Source organism: Pimephales promelas, chromosome 4 (assembly GCF_988280905.1).
Source record: "Pimephales promelas chromosome 4, fPimPro1.hap1.1, whole genome shotgun sequence".
NCBI classification, from domain to species: Eukaryota; Metazoa; Chordata; class Actinopteri; order Cypriniformes; family Leuciscidae; genus Pimephales; species Pimephales promelas.
This window is the reverse complement of record NC_142772.1, coordinates 44896062-44920614: the sequence shown is the minus strand read 5'-3', so window position 1 is coordinate 44920614 and position 24553 is coordinate 44896062. Positions and strand designations below refer to the sequence as shown.

At 35.8% G+C, this 24553-nt stretch overlaps 1 long non-coding RNA gene across 1 annotated transcript in view; it reads left to right on the top strand.

The window, feature by feature from the left end:
- LOC120469480 (uncharacterized) overlaps window positions 1–24553 on the top strand; it is a 93901-nt gene that overhangs the window by 5341 nt on the left and 64007 nt on the right. The window contains exon 5 of the long non-coding RNA XR_016168391.1: window positions 12980–13061. This is a non-coding gene — a long non-coding RNA (uncharacterized LOC120469480). The remainder of the gene's footprint in view (window positions 1–12979; window positions 13062–24553) is intronic.

The window sequence follows — 24553 nt, the reverse complement described above, 5'->3', positions numbered from 1 at the left end:
TTCTTGTGCCGCCCGTGGTGCTGTAGCGGGACCCCAGAGAATCTGACGGCGGTCACATGAGCAGCTTCTCTCCTCCCTGGAGGTCCAATTACTGCTGGCTTTAGAGCACTGGTCAGGCTGAGCGCTCCGGGTCTTCTGCGCCTAGGATTAGTCAAACACTGGCTGAGAATTAGAACATGATCTGAAACGCGGCGATCTTTCAGACCATTTTCTTCAAGTGTCTTCAAGGATGAACATTTAAATAGAAATTAGCATAAACTGTGAATAGTGAATGGGGCAGTCTGACTCATATGAGAAGGCCTGCGCAGGCCTGTTGGAATTATAAAGGATATGATTTGTGTGAAAATTATGAGATTTTGAAAATTGAATGTGGCAAAGTCTGCAAACAGCTCGTCTTGCCTCAGAGAATTATGGAATATTGATTTATTTTGGGGAAAAAAAAAAAAAACAGTCACCAGTATACAATGGTCACAAAATTCATATTAAAATGTAAGAATGTCCAACCCGATTTCACGGTAATTCGTACATATTTTACGAGTTGCCCAATTTGTATGAATTCGTACGAATGACCTACTCCTGACCCCGCACCTAAACCTAACCGTCACTGGGGTTCGTATGAATTCGTACCAATCAGCCACATTTTACTCATGTGTACGAATTGGTCGTGAGATAGCGTTGGATAGCAAAATATCCATCGTACAAATGAAAGAAATGATACACAAGCTCAATTTATTTTATATTTTCACTTTAATTTTAGTTTGATTAGTAATTTTGTAAGCATTTATTTGGGTTTTTTTATATTACTATTTTGGTTTCTTTAATTTTTTTATTATTTTCTTATATTTTTTTGTTTTAGTTCAGTTTTATAGCAGTAACCCTGATTTCAACTAGTTTCAATGTGGTTTGTTCTGGTTCTGGTTTGTTCAGAAATAGTTCACAACATGATCTATTAACATGCCATAATACCTTAATACCACTTGGTTTGTTTTATATATATATATATATATATATATATATAGGTATATATATATATATGAAGAGTTCAGATGCAAAAGCCTCTAAGTGCCATTTGAAATTTTCGCCTAGAATGATAATTTTTATCAATCTTGTATATTTAAGTTCAGTAATTTCACTTTAATGGCAATGATAATCACCTATTAATTGTTATTTAAGTAAAATTACTGAACTTAAATATACAAGTTTGATAAAAATCATCATTAAAGAAGAAAATTTCAAATGGCATTTAAAGGCTTTTGCATCTGAACTCTTCATATATAGGTATATATATATATATATATATATATATATATATATATATATATATATATATATATATATATATATAACAGGTACTTTCCCTATAGTCATATAAAATGTTTAATTTCAGAAGACTCAGGGTTTCTTTCGTGTCTCTCTCTAATACTTTTCCTACTCTGAACTATCTGCTAGATACACTACTTTGGATTTTATTATTATCTATTGACCATTGACTTATTATCTATCTAAGATTTATTTTTCTATCTCATCTTGAAACTTTTTTTAATGTTTACTTGATTTATTTGTTGTCATTATAATTTTATTTAATACAATTTCTTATTCCTTATATAAAATTTGATCTCTAATAATCATTGCTCGTCTGCCTGGATCACACTGAATCAGAATGTGAAGAGAGTTTCAACCAGTATAACAAAAAGTCTTTTTTAAGAGTTTAAAAGCACTTTTAAGTGTCGATTTTGTCCATGTAGGTTTTGTCTTGCTGAAAAGCATGATTATTCTGTTCCACCATCTTGACCAGCACCGAAAGAAGTCCTATCCAACCAAGACAAATATGGAAATTCATTCTGTTCTACGCTGGTTCAGTTGCTGCACTATATCTGTGCATCTGTCTGGTGTCTGAGAGACTCACATGTGTTCGTATATTACATTGTGAACGTCAGGGGTAAAGGTCAGTACCTGAAAGCAGTGGATCTCTGAATGCGGTCCATCAGCTTATCTGTCATTCTGGCATAGATCATAACATCCATCAAAGCATCTCCAAAGGCCACCGCACAAGATCTCACACCTAATGTCCTCAAGAAGGGCAAGACGAGGCTTTCTGCTCAGCATCGCAATGGAAAATACCGAATCGCTCATTGTCTTGCGGATCCAGACCTTTTAATATCATACAGTGTGATTCACGTTTCAGCTGATTTAGTCTCGGATAGATAAAGGCATCGCTTGGATGCCACCCACCACAGTTCCGATTTATATGATGTTACAGGGGGAGTATATCTGAAATTGGTGATCCTACAATAATAGACCGCATACAGCAAAGTGCTACCTCAATTACCTCAGTTACACTGACAATACTGGAAAAAAAATGACTAAAAATGATTGTTTAGGTTAGTATTAAATCCGAAACTTGCAAATCTTTGTAGCATACGTGCACTCTAAAAAAATAATAATTCAGTATATGTAAATAGTATGTTTTAGCTTACCTTAAGGGCATCCAAGAAAGGTGTGTTTGTTTCAGCAGTAGTTTTTTTTTTTTATATATATTTTTAGGTCAAACCGCTCCTGTCTATCAGTCATATAATGGAGGTCTATGGTCACCACCTCAAAGAGCATGGCTGTGGAAACATACTGTGGAAACAAAGACACCTACATCTTGGATGCCCTTGAGGTAAGCTAAAACATATCAAAAATTAATTTCAAAGTGAACTATCCCTTTAAGTGATTGTTTGAATTAGACATGCCAAAAAAAGCCTAAATATCCAACAGTTAATTTAGTCTAAAATGTACATCTATTTACATTTTCCGAAAAAGAATGTATTTGACCAACGTTTCCAGATGTAGAGAATGAATTACTGGTCAATTTCAAGAACCACAATTATTATTTATTTCAAATCATAGTATTTGCAAAAAAGGTGGTCGGGGGTAAGGTTCATGTTAAAGTCCCTGTAAAGTCAAAATTAAGTATGTGTTCTGAGTCTGTCATACCACAGAAAAATGTGTTATTAGCCACCCAGCCAAATTTGAATGATAAAAAAAGCCGACAAGTACATAAAATAAGCTATCAAAATCATGAAAAAATGAGCAGTTATCTCTGCTCTCAAACGCTGGGGGCGTGTCCGATGGCTGCGCTGAAACCACGCCCACTAGCGGGAAAGCTGTTGACGGTGATATTAGCTGATTATAGTGGTGGAAATTTTGATTCTTTTCAGAGACTCATTTTTAGTTCGTTCACCAAAATGATTCGTTCAGACTCGTTCACTGATTCGTTCAGTTTTTTTTCCTATATACATCAGCGGCAGGAGCGGCAAAATGTGTTAACAACGTATTTACTTGTTACAAAATAAAAACTGATTTGACTTTATTAAAAAATGTGCCCTAGGCTACTCATTAAATTGATAAAATAAGTCTAAATAAGCGATCAAAGTCTCAACACTCTTTTTATCTTTTAAATTACACTCTTTTCGGATTACCAAATCACAAGTGTTTTTTAATTTGTTTGCATACTAGGCAGGCTAGTTAACATTTTATTTGTTTGGTCAGAACGAGTTAAACGAGGAGTTATTTTCTGTATGTAAGTTATGAATTGCGCGTTCACAGTACGGATACCTGCGCTTTGCATTCACTTTCTGCTGATTGATGAACTAGATTGACAGAATGGCCGACCTGGTACACGAACTGGGTATAGCAACCAGTTCGTTCAATTCGTTCACGAACGGGAGATCTCTCTCTCGTTCAGACTCATTCAGCAGAGTATCCAACCAATTACATGCCCCTTCTAAGCCCAAGCTGAAATGCTATTAGCTGACGTAAAACATTTTTAATGTTTTACAGTTTTTAAACAAACAAAAGTGCATGACATGACATATATATTTATTTTTTAAAGTATAAAACTGTTGAAACATAAAACAACAATAATAAAAATAAATAATACAAAATGCACACAAAACAACACCAGTGCTAGTGGTGCCACTCATTTTGAAGTTAGCAGATTACCTGATGTAGTTTGTAGATTTTAGTAAAAACGAAAATTTTAAGCTGTCTTTTATTAAATTAAACCATCAGCTTGCACTGTTAACTTCGTCTTCATTATTATCTTGACGTTCAAACAACTGGTTTTTTCATTCACGAACGAGATGTATGTAACAGTTCATTGGACTCGTTCAAACTCAAAGCAACTCAATAAAGGGCGTATTCGTTCACTAGATTCAACAAATGACATGCTCCGTCCTCGTATCATACTCGAAGGCTATTGGCTCGAGGTTTAGTCACTCTTTGTCTTTGACAGATGAAACGGGCCACAGAGCTACACGGTTCATTGAGCTGCGCATGCGCGCAATAGCGGCGCGCAGTGGTAGAAGGGGGAATTTCAGTGACGAGAAATATGAGTCAATGGATAACGTGAACGAGAATGATTCGTTCACCTAAAAGATTCGTTCAAAAAGAACGATTCGTTCACGAACGTAACATCACTAGCTGATTAGCTTTTGGAGACGGGAGGATGAACACTGAGGCGGGAGATCGTCGTTTCGGCCCCGTTCACCAGTAAAAGCGGATTATCAGTGAATCCCAGTTGTCTCTGAGGAAAGTTTATAAAACGATCCAGTGTAAAACGATCACTACAGAGGCAGGTGTTGGGGGTGATCCTCATCTTTTCATCAACAAGGTTGGCTCTCTAAAAACCTCTTCTTGATGTGATCGTTTTTAAGGGAATTTAAATGAAGATGATACCGATCTGTTTTGTACATGATCGCATCCAGGTAGTAGCCCATGCATGTCCGTGTCGAAGGCATAGCTAGCTAGAAAACTGTAGGCTCAGCTGTAGTAACTAATAGTACTGACAGACACTCGCGATTGAGCGGTGATTGCGAATGTGCTCAGGGAGTGTGTGTGGAGAGGGGGAGATCAGACTCTGTGCGTCATCAAATAGGGGGGTGTCCAGCAGCTCATGGGCTCCAGTGCGTCATCTAGCCTTGTTTTAGCCCCGCCTATGGGGCTATGTAACATTTGTAATGTAACATTTATAATGTGTTTAGAACTTTTTTGTAGAATTGCCTTTACAGGGACTTTAAAGGGGAAATGAAGCGGTGAATCAAGTTTACATGATTTACAAGATGGATTTCCAATATAATCAATAATTATATAAGGAACATTACAAATGTAAACATTTAGAACAAAAAAAAGACGTTGTATCTTTCGCCGCCAGGGCGCCGCCATTGTGCAGTTGACGTCACGGGGTTGGTTGGCTCAAGTTTAACAGGCTCTGGGCATTGAAAATCGCGACATCAAACTGTGTTTACACCAGTGTTTTGACCGCGAACGACTACAGTTAGGTACAGTTATTAGACAAAAAGACGACTTCTCATGTTATATGTTGACAAACTGCACATAGTAACATTGTTCACAATGTCTGCCGTCAGATATTCCCGTCTCGTCAACAACATGTAAGTTAGCATGTATTTGTTAAAGGGGACATGAAACGTCCATATTTTTGCACTGGTAGTGCTAGTAGCTACAGCCTACATATACTAGGAAAAAGTGTCTCCGCAATGACATCCTTCGGGGAAAGCATCGCCGCTTCCACACGTCTAACTCCCGGCCGGCACAGCATTGTAAACGTGTGCGCCGGTGATGCAGAATTGACCACGCAATACATGCTCACGATCAACCTCTTGACAACAGATGGACTCTGACACGGAGGGCATCGCAGGACAACAGCCACACTGACACCTGGTAAGTTAGCGTTGCAAACCCGCTCTTCGCCCCAAACCACCACCGGCTGTTCTACACAGCAACGTAACTCACATGTTGTTGACGAGACGGGAATATCTGACGGCAGACATCGCGAACAATGTTTCTATGTGCAGTTTGTCAACAAATAACATTAGACGTCATCTTTTTGTCTAATAACTGTACCTAACATTAATCGTTCGCGGTCAAAACACTGGTGTAAACACAGTTTGATGTCGCGATTTTCAATGCCCAGAGCCTGTTAAACTTGAGCCAACCAACCCGGTGACGTCACCTGCACAATGGCGGCGCCCTGGCGGCGAAAGATACAAAGTTTTTTCTTTTTTTCTTCTAAATGTTTACATTTGTAATGTTTCTTATATAATTGTTGATTATATTGGAAATCCATCTTGTAAATCATGTAAACTTGATTCACCACTTCATTTCCCCTTTAACTCCTGTACAGTTTGGTGCTGATATGAATGCAATCGTCCTAAATTGTGGAAGTGAACCATTACTGATGATGTATGATTCAGTAAAACTGTGAATTCATGTGTGTTCTCACATTCCTGACAAGCATGACTGATGCACTGCAAGCATATCTCATTTCTGCTGGACTCCTGCGTTCTTTAGAAGATTTGCATAGGGTACATTTGCAGAAGATATACGCCGTTATGTGATGACGCTTTGAAAACAAAACATTTTTTTTTGTTTTTAGTGATATTAGCACATGTAGTTGCTCTACTGCTAAAGGAGCTTCCATTTTTAGTGGTTTCAAATTAAATACGTTCACATGAGTACATCATATATATATATTTCCTTTGCGTCCATTAAACATCTTGGAGCTGGTTGCAGTGTATCCTTACTCATGAAAAATATATACAGTGTAATATTCCATAACATGTTGGAACATTTCTATAATGCTTTAAAATGCTTTCAAACAAGCCGTTATTCTTACCAAAACACAAAGTTTTGCATCTTTCCTTTATGTTAACACAATTACAGCCCTAAACCCGGTTACTATTCTATCGAAGTGCAGTCAAAGCAAGATTTTGCCTGTGATTTCAAATGAATATTGGATATTAGTTTCCAGGTCACATCTCACATTTCTCTTGTACTCAGTCTGCAGGTCTTCATTTAAGTTTGTTGTTGTTTTTCTGTTATTTTTGCTTTCAATCTGAAGAAGTAGGACGGCATTAACAGCAAGGCTTTTGAATTATTTAGAGTAAAATGGTTTTTATGCTCAAAGGTACGTTTTATTTTTCCCTCGAGTCATCCATCTTGCATCCAAATGGCTTTTGCCCGAACCACCGAGGGTAGCCAGCCATACATCCAGCAGGAACCATCTCTCTCAACGGAGGCTCACAGTCATTTAGTCCTTTCGCGTGTGCATGCTCGTAAATATCATTATATAAGTAACCTGGCATCTGACAAATGCAACAATACATGCATGACCTATCATGCAAGCACTTAAAAAAGTATCAAATATTAATGTATGAAAAATGATTGCTACTGCTTTTCAAATTGAAATTTGCGATGAAAGATGGCAGGTGACTCTGTAGATCTGTAGACGTCTGATAGGGGAATTCCTTAAGAATGACTTGAACACAATGTTTCTTAGCGCCTGATTCAATAAATAAATTATGCAAAAACACAGCAACAAAATCTGAGCTGAACCGGTTTGTAAGTTGCTGCTTTCCAAAGTCAGGATTAGCAAAATATTGATTGCCTCATGCAGATACACTTTTAAAAATAAAGGTTCCAAAAGTTTTTTTTTTTTTTTTTTTTTTTTAGAAGAATCATTTTGGCTTCAACAAAGAGCCTTTCAGTGAACGGTTCTTAAAAGACCAATTTTTGAACATTTCAATAATCTGAGCAAATTTACGGAGCTCCTAAAGGGACATGCTGATGAAAATAAGGAGATATGAAACATATGTTAATACTTTTTAGTTCTGTCGCAAACGTTTTGCGTTCCCCCGAGGAAAAAACTCCAAAGTTTTGCGAGGAAACGCAGAGGTTGCAAGCGAATGCGAAAGCATTGAAATATATTTTTCCTCCAATCCCATATTTTTTCATGTGCCTTTAGGGCTCTGTATTTTTCCACTATAAAGAACCTTTTGTTAAGTAGAAAGGTTTTCTGTAGGCCTATGCTAAAGCTTCCTCAATCATAGATGCAAATAAAGATCCTTTACTTTTAAGAGTGTAGCACTTGGTTTTTTGAATGATGACATTAATAACTCGTAGTGCATCGCTATAGGGAATGCATTGACGTCACTTTCCCGCCTAAACAACCTCCCTCAGCCTGACTGAGTGGCAAAAGATCTGCTGCGTGACTGGATTTAATAGGGGGAAACTGCGAAAATGCGACTAAAATGAACAATTTGATCAATTTAAACTCAATGTTGGACTCAATATAGTGTTCCTTACAACTTACTAAATATCCAGTGATCCATGGATATTGACATGCAGCCAGGAATCGTGTTACCTGACATTTATGTTTGCCTGATTTCGACACCGAGGAAATAAAAGCAATATAGACCTAAACATAAAGCAAATTTTCATGTGAACGCTTTATATAAATACAATATAGTTAGGTCTAAATCCGGGTGATCACTTATATCAGTGTTATATATAGCCTATATATCATCATACCGTCCAGCCCTAAAACTTTATAGTTTTTTTTTGGTCAGTGTTTATTAAAAAACATCCAATAATGCAGAGTATGCAATGATAAATACACTGTAAAAAATAAACCGTAAATTTTACGGTAAAAAACCGGCAGCTGTGGTTGCCAGAACTTTACCGTTACCATTAACGTTCCTACCGTATTTTTAACGGTAAAGTTCTATAAATACGGTAACTAATAAATAAATACGGTAAAAAATACGGTAGGAACGTTAATGGTTTTACAGACTTAACTTAAAATTTACAGTAATAAACCATCATTTCTTTTCTGATAAAATGTGGATTTACCAACTTATTGCTGTATTGATATCTGTTTTAGACCATTGTAATACACTGACAACCAACACTCATCACAGCAGTGATGAGAGTTACATGAGCAATCACAGCTCATCACAAGTGAATACTTGTATAAAGCAATACTTATTTAAAGAAGCTGCACAATGTCATTCACACAAATATTAAGCACCATCATGGTAACACACATAAAATTAAAAAAAATGCAATAAACATTAATTTAACAACATTAAATGTAACATATAACCCTAATGTACATAACTAATTAGAAAAAAAACAAAACTATGAGGAACCATAGTTATTTCAACAAAAATACATAAAATGTGAAGTGTCACACAGGGAATTTTGGGAATGTCAATTTACGGTTTTTCACTGTAAATTATACAATGATTTGTTCTTTTCCACTTTTAAAAACTGTAAATTCAACAGTATTTTACTGTAAAATTATATCACAGTTATTTACCGTATATAGTACAGAAACTTTACCAATTAACAGTTTTGCACTGTAGCATTTTTACAGTATTTTACCGTTAAAATCACGGTTATTTTTTACAGTGTATTTAATTGATGAGTTGTTAATATACAGTATATATATAACAATACAAAATATATGGGTATGGTTTTACACCTAAATTCAGCATATTGACACAAAATGATAACTGCAAATCCACCTTTCTCTGACTGGAGTCCACACAACAAATTCTGGTTTTTGGAATAAACTCCCTGTTAGTTAAAATCAACTCAATCTGAGTGTACATGTGAGACCATCAATTAGACTCCAGCGCAGAGTTAAAATAACTTTTTTTTTTTAAATTTTTAATTAATTTTTAACACTTTTTTTCAGAGTTAAAATGGAGTTAAAATACTAATCCTACAGAGAGTAAATGTAACTCTAAAATTAATTATATGAACTCATTACCAGTGTTACCAGTTTAGTTTAACACTTCTTAGAGTTAACATTTATTTAACACAATATAATGTTTTGTGTGGAAATTACTACACTGGACACCATACTCTTGATTTACTGCCTTTATTTGAGCAAATCCATTTGGTTCAGACTTGAGGAGGAGTAACCTTCAACCGCTTGCTGCAGGACAGTCGTCTGAAGATCACAAAAACAACAGCATGAGGCATAATATAATCTAGCACCATTCATTGAGAATGCAAAAATATATAAGCTGAAAATCACGCACATCGTGGGTCACCACTAATATAGCCTAACGTTACATAGCTGTTACAATTCAATTGCCTGTAATGCATTGATGCATCAATTTCACAGCAAAACACTCATTTTCAGAAACACGGTGAATGGAAAGACGGTTAGCTAATGTTAACTCGTTTCCATCGACAAAAAACCCACGCAAATAGCCATTTTGAAACAAGTAATTTAAACATGCGTTCAACAGCAAGTTTGTCATGGTCGTTGACGTTAATTAGTAAACAAACTAGCCTGTAACGTAACAGCTACGCGATGACCAAACGTGTTTGTCAGAAAATATATTTTTTAAATAGTTTTATATAAGTTACACTTTTACCTACCTCACGACGAAGCGTAAGTCCATTATTCCTTTGTGCAGCGGCAGGGTCGTGTCGTGGCGCACTTCTCAAAAATAACTCCAGGTGTAGTGTTAAAACACGCTCCTGAACACCAATGAATGAACTCCAAAATACAACACAGCCGGGGAGTATCCAATAACACAAACCGTAGTCAGAGTTAAAAAAAAATAACTCCAAAAAATTAACTCTTTCACACTTTTTTGCCTAACTCATGATTTTTCAACTCCTGAAATTTGCTGTGCAGTTATTTCTGTGAATTGCAGAGATCCATTTGCTCCTCTTTCTATATCAGTCTGTAAAAATATACCTCCATTTTTTTTTATCAAATCTAGTTGTATAGTCAATCGCAAAGCTCTTTCCCACTTTATATGTGTTGTGTTTGTTTTACACGGCATTCACGCTAAAAACAAATACAGCCGCTCAGTCTATTTGCCACTCACTGTGAGTAACCGAGGCACTCCGGCCGACGGTGACGTCACTCGCATACCCTCAATTCCAGCGCATTTAGTTCCTAGTTACACTAAATTGCCAGAGAAAAGCCATTTTCTTGCTATTGCATGGGTTTTTATGGCACAGCTGCACAGTGCATCATCTTGTACACTTCCACCAAGTGGCAAGCCGTTGTATTTGGATTTTTTCCCCTCAAATCTAAGATGGCCGACAGCCAGTCAGAAATACCAAGTTGCTCCAGATCCATTCATTCCTTGTTGTAACATCAAATAACATCTAAGGATTCAGATCATTGTGGGTTTTTTAAAAGCATTTTCAAGTATTGATTTTAGATTGGGAGGAAATTCTAAATCATATTCATCTGTGCATGCATTTTTGTTTTGATCAAACAATATATATTTTTTGTATATACTTATATGATTTGATATTTTATTCATTAGTTGGTTAAATACATACTGTATTGCGTATTTATTGCTGTATCAAAATCTCTTCATTTAAAACCAAATACTGTCCACTCAAGTGGACAACCTAAAGAAAAATGTGTACAAAACCATGTTCAAATTTAGTTTTTCATGCCCTAAGAGCAATAAAAACACAGGAAAAAAAAAAATCATAATTCATGCACAAAAGTTGTGCTTTTTAGTGAATTTCCCCTTTTTAAATGTGCTTAAAATGTGGTTTAAACTTAGATATAAAACGTGTATGTGTATAGTGCCTAAACAGATGAGATTCTGAAAATATTATACAATATTGATTTTGTTTCAAGTGAATATGAGAAGGAAATTTAGACAAAAGAAGAGCTCTCTCTCTCCGTCTCCATCACCTCTTAACCAAATTTAGCTGGTAATATGTAATAACGTCATCTCGTCAGGCCGTTCTCCTTCTTCGAATGGCAGCCCGTAAATGCTCTGACATAAAATATCTGTCTGCTGCAATTTCATCCTGCCATTTGCAGCAATTATTCCTGAAGAAACAGAAGGAATGCCAGTAGACAATCAATTAAACAGATTCAGGCCCTTCCATTTTTCTTTTCTGATACAATGAACTTTTTCATTCATTTTCAACAGGTGTGTGTCGATTCCATCTGTTGCCAGTTGGATGTTAACGCTTACTCGTTAGGGAATCGCATTATAATTGGTTCTTGTTGAAGTCAACATGAAACAACATTTGCAGCAGAAGTGGGAAACAATTAGAATTTAAGAGCTAGCTGGCTCTTGTTCAAATCATGAGTTGGACTGACAAGAAGAGCAGTTTACTGAATTATATTCAAATAAACTCAACAAAATCTCAAAGCAGAGGAGTTCATCAGTCCAAAATGAACAAAATAGTGTGCTTAAAAATAATGAGATATACACACTACTGTTCATTTGGTGTTGGTAAGATTTAATGATCGCCAAGCCTACATTTATTTAATTAAAAATACACTAAATACTGTTTTTTTTATTTATTTTAAAATGTAATTTATTCTTGTGATGCAAAGCTGAATTTTCAGCATCACCTTCATTGTCACATGATCCTTCAGAATTCATTCTAATATGATGATATGATATGATGACAAGACGTCATACTTAATAAAACAGGCTGTAGATCCTAATATGGTGTAATATCTAATTTGTATTCCCTACCACTAGATGGCAGACATGTAATACTTCGATTCAAGATCAAAATGACGTTCAAAGTGTTGGAGGAAACAGCAGAGCAAGAGAACGATCGTGTTATTGATGCGGAAGCAGTGTGAGATTTGTGAGAGAAAATCGTCATATAGCTAATACAAACTTGTACCGTGAGGATGCGCTGCAAATGTTATTCGCCGATTCTGACTCTGAAGGGGAATATTTGCCTTTTGTAAGTGACGATCAGCCGCCTAATGACCGCGCTTCTCCCGGTACATCTTTGTCGCGCAATGATGCGTTACCACCATTGGAACGTCAAATACAAGTACTCCACAGAGACTCAAGAGGTCGCTGTTTGACAAAAATGGAATTCCTGCATGGTGTGCCTTTAATTTGTTAAACTGATAATTTTTTAGGATCCTTTGATAAACAGAAAGTTCAAAGGAACAGCATTTACAAAATAAGAGTTTACAAAAGTAAAAGTATTAATTTATTTTTAAAAAATGTACAAAAAAAAAAAACCTATGTATAGTTGGCACCATATAGATGATATTTTATACATTTAACTTTTAACCATAATTTTTTTTAGGTGATAGGTCAAAAAATTAATCAATTTTGATGAAAGATTACGCACATAAATTACTTTTTTTTTTTTTTAGGATAACATATACTGCTGTTCATGTAAACAAAATCAATATCAAGTTCATGTTGATTGAAATTCAAGAACTTCTCCAGCATGAGGTAAGTGTGTTTTATTTATATATATAACGAGATATATATCGTTATGAGATTAAAACAACAAGACCCAGAGGTTTGAGAATAAATTATCTTTTCATAATTAATGCTAACCTTGAGAAATGTATTGTGTACGCTTGAATGCTTAATGCATTTATCATGTCTTAAACTAAAGGACATACTATATATAGAACTGTTTTCAAAAAGGATTCATCAATATTTCTAATCTCTCAGCAGTAAGCCTTGCCCCGAATGAGTCTCAATTTGGCTTGTTATAGCATTGCCCGTTTAATCCCTATACTGGTAGATGCTGGAATCGCACCATCTCCAAAAAACATCTTTCTCCTTTGACAGCCATTTAAACGCAGCTGTATAATTCTCTCAATACCATAGGTAAAATATGTAATTCACATATTGTAATAAATTTTACAGACTCTAGTGGACTTAAATTTGTAGCAATTCCAGCCAATCAGCATCATGATGTCACATTCCAGCAGCTCCAGACTCATAAGTTGCTTTGCCACGAAGTATTTTAACAGAAAAAAAATGACATTTTACACATATTAGAGTTTAACAGGTGTAACATTTGTAATGTTTGATCCTGAATCATTATGGCATTACCACTCCTCTAATGACAGCCTATCTTGGCATCACATGATCTATTTGCGCTCTCTTCGCGGCCTACGGTGGACCAACAAAAAAAACATCCTCCGAACCACTCAGATAGATAAAACCTCTCCTCAATCATCTGAAACCTGTCAGAGACTAAAACGGCTCATTAATAGCTAAATGAATCACATAATAAAGCCCCTGGCATACCGCCTCATGCACCGCTATACGTTCACGCCATCTTTATTGATCCAGCTCCTGAGGGTTGATATACAGCACCGATCTAATTGTGTTCAGTGAAGAGTTTATGGCGTTTGCAAGGAGAAGCATCTATTAAAGGCTGCTTGGCTAGAAAGCCACGTGACGGCCTGTCAACAAAGCCCTGAGATGAAATGGTGCCTCTGTCATTAAAAATAATAGCAACAGAAGAGTGGAAAGAGGAAAAAAAAAACAGCCTTTTATATTCAATGGAAATCTAGCTTGCAAGTAAAGAGACGGCGGTAGACAGAAGACATAACACCAGAAAACACAGCCACAAAGTGCTAATTAGAGAAATCAAACCCTTTTTCAGAAGACACATTTGAATATGAGAATATTAAAAGGGATCCCTCATTCCCACTTTGTCACTTCTACAGTGCATTGCTGAAAGTCTAGCTGTAATTTTATTAATTATTCTTTTTTTATACTTCTAAAGGGAATAGGGCTGGGCAAAAAAATCGATTTTTCGATTAATCGTTTTTTAAAATGTGGTCGATTCAAAATCGATTCTCAACGGCCACGAATCGATTTTTTTCCATATAAAGGGCTCGTGGACGCAGTGCTGCATCTTCTCGTCTCTCTGCACTAGGCAAGCGCCAAGCGCTGCAGCTGTCGATACACACACGCGTTTAGGAGTCGGGACACGACGGAATATTCACTTGCACAATCGGGCCAGCATTGCATCGTGACCTATGATCGTAACTAACATTTATCATTTATTTGCTCAAGCAATGTTAAACCATCCCGTGCTCGCGCACTCTCAGAGATTTCTTTCACTGCGTGTACAGTAACGTTACAGCCTAAATCTGCCTCACAAACAGCTCGCCAGAAACAAAAGTTTTATCCCTGGATTATATCACTTTAACAGTTAAAACACGCAACATTATGTCAAAACTCTGGTCTTGGTGAGTAACCTCGTAAAGACAGTCGGTAATGTCTTAAATTAGCATTAAACGCGTGTGACAGAAAGTTAATGAAACAGTAATGGATTCGCACACTAGTTCTTAAAGTGAACGCAGCCATTTGTGTCAGTCATTAATTCTGTTGTCATAACAACAGAATTTAGTATTAATTGTAAGCAATCAGAATTAATAGCCTTTGTATTTAATTCAGTCTGGACTAAAAAGACTATCCAGTGTTATTTTACATTGGATTACTTTATTCAGTTTCTGTAGTATTTCTGACATACCCAAAAAAACTACCCCAAAATGTCTCTTAATTTTTGTCTTTATTCTATTGTATTTATTTGTGCTACTTTTTTCAATTTAATTCAAAGATTGAAATCAAGCATCCATACATAAACTCTTAACAAAAAAAAAAAAATACATTAACATTTAGGTAAGATCAATGTAAAAAATGTCTAAATATTTATATATTTAGTTATCTTAAACATAAAATAACATGATACTGTTTGATCCAACCCGGTCTCATCCCAAGACGTCATATAACTGACGTTTTGGGACGTCTTTTGACCATACGTCAATATTCGCCTTTTTAGGGCCCCCTTAAACGTCGGTAGATGAGGTTATGGGATCCTAACTCTACCCCATACCTAAACCTAACCCGTCACCTAACTGACGTTAAAGGTAAAGCGTCAGTTGTATGACGGCCCGGGATCGCCATCTACCGACGTTTAAGGGGGCCCTAAAAAGGCGGATATTGACGTATGGTCAAAATACGCCCCAAGACGTCAGTTATATGACTTTTTGGGATGAGACTGTGTTATTTGATCAAGCTGTGTGACTGTTCTGTGCGACTGTGCGACTCTTTTTTTGCATATTGCATCAAAATCCTGTCTAGTCTTTGTATTTAGTGTACCTTTTATATATAGGTTTATGGCTCTTAATTTTATTGTATTAATTAACCACTAGTAAACTTATGTCCACTGTTCTTTTTTATAAATTATAAATATAGGATTTTTATTACATCTTCATTATAGTTGAATCGAGAATCAAATCAGGAATCGAGAATCGAAAATCGAATCGAGAATCGAGAATCGAAATCGAATCGAACTGAGAGCTTGCGAATCGAAATCGAATCGAAATTGAAATGTGAATCGATACCCAGCCCTAAAAGGGAACACGTTTAGAAATAATGATTGTAATTCTAATGCCAACGGATGAGATCAATTTGACAATATAGTAAATCATCTGTAGTAAAAGAGTACTTTGTATAAAATTCGTTCAGTCATTTTTTATATATAAAATACTACACTCTCAGACAAAAATGCTATAAAAGCTGCATGATACCCTTTAAAAAGTTCTAAAATGTACTATTTAGGTACTAATATGTACCTTTTAAAGTCCCTGTGAAATCAAAATTGAACCTGTTTACTTTGCTAGCGCATATAGTCTTGTGGTGAACAATTAATCCGTGCAAGTAAATAAAAAAAAAATTTACCATGGTAATCTTTAATCAAAATCTGAAAAGTTACATCCGGTCTGGAATGGTGTCTTTTTCTGATGACGGTTTGACGGCTTGGGTTAGGAAACGCTTAACCACTCCCCTCAAACCGTTCTATTTTAAATCTATTTTGTCACATATTTGACATTTGACATTGACATTCAAGCTTTAACATTAATTCTTTCAGTTCACTGTAAGTTCTACGTCGTATTTAGTTAGTGGTTCTGTTCCTGATCTTGTTCTTGCTCCTGATTTTTTGAAGATTTGAATTTATTTCTAAATAAAGACTGTTGCACCGAGATCATTTTTCATCTCTGCTGCAACCAACGTCACACATAATGCAGTTGTGTACCGTATATTTTACTCATAATACATATTTTCTGCTGCTTATAGACCAGACTAAATGATTTATGCAAAAGATGTTTACTCAGCTCACTTGCAGAAAAATAAATGCAGAAATGTAATAGAAACGCACTGAACACTGATTATATGCAAACCTATAATTATTAAATGACATATCAAATAATGCAGTTAGCAATAATAAACCATAAACTGTGTCCACATCGTATTATTATGCTTATTTATATCTCTGATGAGGATTGATATTTCGGTTGACAATTTCAAACATTAGATCTTGATAAGGGCGTGTTGTTCCAACCGAGAAGGCAGTTTTAATATGGCAAGCCGTATTAACTTTTATTCATTTCCAGGATATGAATTCTTGATATCAACAATTCAATTCTTGCTATCAACAATTCAATTTTTTGATATCAAAAAATTGAATTCTTGATATCAACAAATGTATTTTCACTTGTGAAATGTCAGCATATGCTATTCAAAACCAATCGTTGATATCAAGAATTGATTTCTTACTAGTTCAAATTCCAATTTCACATATCAGAAGTATAATTATTACTAGTAAAAACCTTTGTTTTTGATATCAAGAATTCAATTCTTACTTGTTGAAATGTCTATTCTTGATATCCACAATTGAATTGTTAGTTGTGTTTTCATTTTTGATATCAATAATTTATTTTTTACTAGTGACAATGTTAATTTCTGATATCATGAATGTGATTGTTACTAGTAAAAACAATCAAAAATAATAATTTTACTAGTACAAACTGAATTGTGGATATCAAGAATTTCAACTAGTGACAATTTAATTATTGATATCAGGAATTCACATTTTTACTAGTACCAATGTAATTATTGATATCAAATATGATATTTCTACTAGTAAAAAATCAATTCTTGATATCAACATTTTTTTTTTTTTTGAATGGCAGCCTATGGTGAAATTTCACTAGTGAAATACAATCAGCAATTAAATTGTTGATATCAACAATTCCATTTTTATATATCAAGAATTAAATTGTTGATATAAAAAATGTAATTGGTGATATCAAGAATTGAATTGTTGATGTCAAGAATTCATAGTTGGAAATGAATAAAAGCTTAAACGGCTTGCCATAGTTTTAAGTCATTTAGTTCCCCTGCAGTCAGAAAGAAAAAAAATCAGGAAAAGTATATTACACACCTGAGTGTTTTGTGTGAATTAAGAGATCCCTGTGGATCTTCACTATTTGCTGAGCTTGAATCACCAGAAGAAAGAATGAAAGATAACCTCAGCATATCTCGATGAAGTACCGCACTGGGGTTCACAGTAATATACGAATGGGGTTTTCTTTCACTAGAACAACCTGGATGCTGCCATATTTGCGTCATGAACCAATCACATGACCTGAGCCACCTTGGAGCAGACAGCGAAAACGATTCCTTACACAAACTGCATCATGGCAAAGTAAGCAAAACAAAGTCCCCGGAAATATAAACAATGCTACAGTTTTTTTTTTTTCTTTTCTTGAAAGCTCATAATTGCAAGTAGCTCATTTTATGAATTATTCATGAATGAAATACATTTGAACTTTGTCGGTGTAGCAATTAATATAAACTACGGGCCTGATACATAAATATTTTTCGAGTACATATTATAAAAGCTTCACATATACTGTGTAGGCCTATTTATGCGTGATTATTAAAAGTGTCTCTGTGGAGGTCATCAGAGAAGCAATTAGAAGTTTCCCTGAGGGAAGTCAGCAGGAGGGACGGAGACATATGGAGAGATCCAGCCGCTTTTGTGCTTTATTCACCATGGTGACCTGAAAGAGAAATTGTTTACTTAGTTAAAGTTGGTAAATCCTTCCCCAGCCTGCCAGTATTCATGTTATAATGCCACAAGACGTCATATAACTGACGTCTTTTGACCCTACGTCAACAACCGCCTTTTTAGGGTACCCTTAAACATCGGATCCTAACCCTACCCCAGACCTAAACCTACCCCGTCACCTAACCGACGTTAAAGGTAAAGCGTCAGTTGTATGACGGCCCGGGATCGTCATGTAACCGACGTTTAAGGGTACCCTAAAAAAGGCGGATGTTGACGTATGGTCAAAAGACGTCCCAAGACGTCAGTTACACTCTCAGAAAAAAAGGTACAAAAGTTGTCACTGGGGCTGTACCTTTTCAAAAGGTAAACTTTTGTCCATTTCATGAGCTAATAAGTACATTTTAGGTGTTAATATGTACATTTTGGATGCTAATATGTACATTTTAGGTGCTAATATGTCCATTTCAGGATATGTCAATTCCATGAGCTAATATGTCCATTTTAGGTGGTAATATGTACATTTTAGGTACTAATATGTACATTTTAGGTCTTAATATGTACATTTTAGTTGCTAATATGTACATTTTAGGTGCTAATATGTCAATTTCATGAGCTAATATGTCCTTTTTAGGTGGTAGTATGTCTATTTTAGGTGCTAATATATACATTTAGGTGGTAATATGTACCACTAAGGTACCAATATGCAGCCTTTGGGTACAAAAGTGTACCTTTTGAAAAGGTACAGCCCCAGTGACAGCTTTTGTACCTTTTTTTCTGAGAGTGTATATGACTTCTTGGGATGAGACTGTGTTAAATGCCACTGAAATGATGTCAAGCATTTGGGAGGTTTGGATGACCTTGCATTTTCCTGGTAATGGAGAGTCTTATTTAATTAGAGTGGAATCAGAACCGAAATCGCAAACTTGAATTGAAGAGAAAAGCCACGGCAGAAACTCCCCTGCAGCACGTCAGCACTTCTATGGCAACATTAACCATGAAAATCAAGTCAATTTGGTCAACGGCCAGCAGATGGGTGCTGGAGGTGGTAATTATCTTCATGACAAGTTTGCATATTTCCCGACAAGCTCTAACAAGATGCTAACGTTCTTTTGCTCAGAGACCCACTGATGCGAGTTCACACTAACGTCAGATTAATTGGACACTGGCTCATCATCACTGACCACTCATTGTGTGTGCTTTATTTCACACACCCATTGTGCTGATGAAACTTACAGTAGCCCAGCAAACCCTGGAGTATTGCCACTACACTGTAAAAAATAAACCGTAAATTTTACGGTAAAAAAACGGCAGCTGTGGTTGCCAGAACTTTACCGTTAAAAATACGGTAAGAACGTTAATGGTTTTACAGACTTAACTTAAACTGTACAGTAATAAACTGCATTTTATTTTCTGATAAAATGTGGATTTACCAACTTATTGATGTATTGATATCTGTTTTAGAACATTGCACACTGACAACCAACAATCATTACATGAGCAATCACAGCTTATCACAAGTGAATACTTGTATAAAGCAATACTGATTTACAGAAGCTGCACAATGTCATTCACACAAATATTAAGCACCATCATGGTAACACACATGAAATTAATATTACACATATTACCCTAATGTACATAACTGATTAGAAATAAAACAATAAAACTATGAGGAACCATAGTTATTTCAGTCCCTCCAGAAAAACGCGATTATGCGATCGCTGAATTCAATGCAAAATCAGCCAAAGTCCGCATATTTATGCGGGGGCCGCATTTTTTCAAATACGCCGCACTTTCACCGCATAAATTGCCGATTTCCTTGCAAAATATGCGGGGTTTGCATAATTTCATAATCCTCGCATTTTCGTTGCAAAAAAGTCACATGTATTTTAGCAGAAAGTTAAAAAATGTTCCGTTTGCTTCACACAAGAGCAGCCATTTCCCCCTGTTTCCATGGGAACGTTATGAAGTGACGCATTTAAGCGACGACGGACAGACTCACGGAGGCGATCGACATCTCACAAATCGAACTTGTATAACTGTCTGTCACATGTTCTACCGTCACATCGTTACTTAATAAACAACATAAGATAAAAGAAGTAGCATCAAACAGAAATTACCCGCACACATGGGGTGTTCGAGGCGCACATATAACACTGCAGAGAGTTCAACAGGGAGCGTGCAGCTCTTAAAGGGGCCACACCTTATTTACACTCGTTATAGTCTGAAATAAAACAAGATGAGAAATTAAATATTCCCAGCACTTTCTATGATGTAGTATGCTTGCTTATCAAAGGAAGTAATAAGAAATGACTCTTACATTAGCCTAGTGAGAACAGGATGTTGGGGGAATCACTGAAAAAGAGAAATCTTTTTCATCAAACCGCAATTTTTGCTACTTCTCTCAATTTTTGCAAATTCCTGCAATTTCATCGCATAAAATTGCATAAATATCCCGCATATTCCATCGCATTTTTAAAGAAAACGGGCCGAGTAATCAATCAATTTTTGCCCGCAACAATCACAAAAAAACTCCGCGTTTTTCTGGAAGGACTGAATACTATTATGGTAAATGTTATACTGTATATAAATCGCAAATTTTTTCACAAATTTTTGGAAATTACCACCACAAAATCAGTCATTTTGATCGCAAAAATCACAAAAAAAAAATCGTGAAATCCTGGAGGGACTGTTATTTCAACAAAAATACATAAAATGTGAAGTGAATTGTGGGAATGACAATTTACGGTTTTTCACTGTAAATTATACAATGATTTGTTCTTTTTCACTTTCAAAAACTGTACATTTAACGGTATTTTACTGTAAAATTATATCACAGTTATTTACCGTGTATAGTATGGAAACTTTCTGTTTACCAATTAACAGTTTTGCACTGTAGCATTTTTACACTATTTTACCGTTAAAATCACAGTTATTTTTTTTTTACAGTGTATGCTACTTTTGAGGCTTTACAATGTATTGAGATTACATCCATGCTAAACATGAGTGGTGTGATGGTTAATTTGTTATCATCATTTACTCACCCTCACAGCAGCCCGTTCTCATCCCAAGACGACATCTAACTGACGCTTTTGACCATACTTCAACAATCCAACATTTTAGGGTAAACGTCAGTTAGATGACTAACTGTGTCCAGTTGTAATTCGGTTATCTAATCCTAATCCTAACCCTACCCCAGACCTAAACCTGCCCGCGTCATCTAACTGACGCTAAAGGTTACCCTAAAACGTCGGATGTTGACGTATGGTCAAAAGCGTTAGATGATGATGTCTTGGGTTGAGAATGTGTTACTCACAGTTGTTCCATTGAACCCAAGAGGAGTTGATTGTGTCAAAAATAACATAAAAGCAACATAAATGTTTCATAAAAGTATAAATAGCCCATATGACTTGACTTATGCGCTTAGTCACTATAGCCTATATTCTTCTCTGCCAAGATGTATTGCACAAGGTCTGACATCAATGCATCTTATTATTCTATGTTTAAATGTATAGACATTTTGCTTAAGATCTTTGATTGTGTTCCATACACAAAAGAAAGCTATGGGTTTGGTAAAACGAGTAAATGATATCAAAATGGTTCTTTTTTTTTCTGTTAAATGGCAGTTTTTCAAGACAGATGGTTTTTGTTCACTGTTCCCATAGCTCATGCGTCATTGAGTTCATTGCACAAGAGGAATGTTGATTTGAAAACACGTCAGTTTATTGTATAGTCTTTATTATGGTGGCAGAATCCCAAGTCAGCTGACTAATTTGCCATTTTACATGCGTGGGGGAAACGCTTTCTGGTTGGATGTAATTCACTGTGACATGGATGGTTTGATGCAAATCACATCCAATTGGCTATAACTAAACTAAATGCAAGTGCAAGTGTCTGGTTTAGGTCTCCTCCAAGTCAAAATAATTCGATTTTCTTCATTACTCAAATCAATGAAGAAATATTTCAGATATGCCCATTCAGTTGTTCTGCCCAGTTACAGTCATTCCTAGACAATAAGAAAGTCAAATCTGACAAACCATGTGATGTTCCTTCTAGCCTGTCGTGCACATGCCGCTCTACATATCCTTCTTAGTGTTCGAAAGACGTTGAAATTTCTTTTTAACAAGTGATCAGTCTGTGATCAGTTCACAGGGATGTGATTTTTTCCGGATTAATCCGGAATTCCGGATTTTCCGACCTGAAAATGTGACCTACGTGAATCATGCAGATCTGTAAAAAAAAAAAAAGAGGGGGACGGGTGTCGGCAGCCGGAGTGAAAAGGAGAGAAAGAATATGATGACATAACCCATAACTGGCTGACGTGCGTACAGAAAGTTCCTTTCAAAGTATCAACAAGGACGTATTTGCGTTCAGCCAGAGAATGTCTAATTGGTTCAGCTTGTTCACCTGCTCAATTTCGTATCTCAGTCGCTCTCGCGCTGGTATCGTTGTCAGTTGACAACATCACAGTTAGGTCACCAGGGCTGGGCGATATATCGATATATTTCAAATTTGCGCTATGATCCATTGCTCCAAGCAAGCTGCTGACTGTTGTAGAAATATGTAGCAGCTATAGACCATTTCACAAGATGTAAACAACACTGGTCCAGAAGCACTTCCTGTTTCAGTTTTTTAACACTACATAAAAGCTGGGATAAAATACAACCAACAAAGCATTTAAAACTGAATCAAAAAGTTAAACAAACATCTTTAAGATGTTTTCTTTACATGTGAAATAAAGAAAACGGTTACAAACTGAAACAGGAAGTGCTTCTGGACCAGTGTTGTTTACATCTTGTGAAATGGTCTATATCGTGCATTCTGTCAGTTGCAGTCCTGACACCTCCGTCTCAACAGCATTAGTGTACAACGCGACAAATACTCGCAGAGGAACGGCTACATCAGTTCAGCGAGTTCACAAAAGTTAATTTGCATGTGCTTTAAAGCCTTGCCGGTTAAAGATGTCATTCACTGCTGATGCGCTGTTCTGAGCGCGAACACCCGACGTGCACATGCACTAAAAGCTTGTCTAACAGCGCCTGGTTGCTGGACTAAGTTATCTTTCGAGTATTATTTCGTATTATTTTGAGAGAAATCTGCTTTGAAATTTTTTCGTGTATATTAGACGTGTCGCGTACAGGTCTTAAAGTGACAGTAGCCCTAATAATAAAAAGGCAGCTGCTTGTTCTTAAAGGGATAGTTGACCCCAAAATAAACATTCTGTCATTATTTATTCACTGTAATGTTGTTCCAAACCTGTATTCATTTATTTCTTGTGCTGAACAAAAAAGAAGATATTTTGAAGAATGTGTGTGACCAGACAGTTGCTGGTCCTCATTGACTTCCATAGGGAAAAATTTACTATGGAAATCACTGGGGTACATCAACTGTTTGGTTACCCACATTCTTCCAAATAACTTAAACAGAAGAAAGAAACTTATTCAGGTTTAAAACAACTTGAGAGAGTAAATTATGACAATTACAATTTTTGGGAGAACTATCTATTTAATGTTAATTAAACAACAAAACACAGAGGAAATCACTTACTGCTCTTGACTGAGAACTTTAATAGTAGCTTTAATAATAATCAATGTATAATTTATATAGTGAATATCCGTATATATTTTCCTGCTTTTTTGTCACATGCCTGAGTTCAGTTTGCTCTTGACAGTTTGAGCAACACATTTAATTACAGATTGTTTTGTGATCCTGTCAAAATGTAATGCAGCTTTGCAAAGTGGCTGTTATTGAACAATAGAGTGGTGAAAAATTATATTCCACTTGACAACAAACCTTCCATAGTGAGTGTGCGCAGTTTCTTATTTCACATGTAGGTCATTGAAAAGTGCTGTAAAAGCCCACTTAATTATTGTGAGGGTGAAAAATGGTCATGAAAATCTGTTTGAGTGAAGAATAAAAAAACTTTACTCCACACTGTAAAAATCAATGCGCTTTATCTAATCAAAAAGAATTGTGGCAACAGATTAATCAAATTAATTCCTTAAAAGTTAACCAGTTAAAATGAGTAAAATGTACCAAAAAAAAAACAAACCTACAT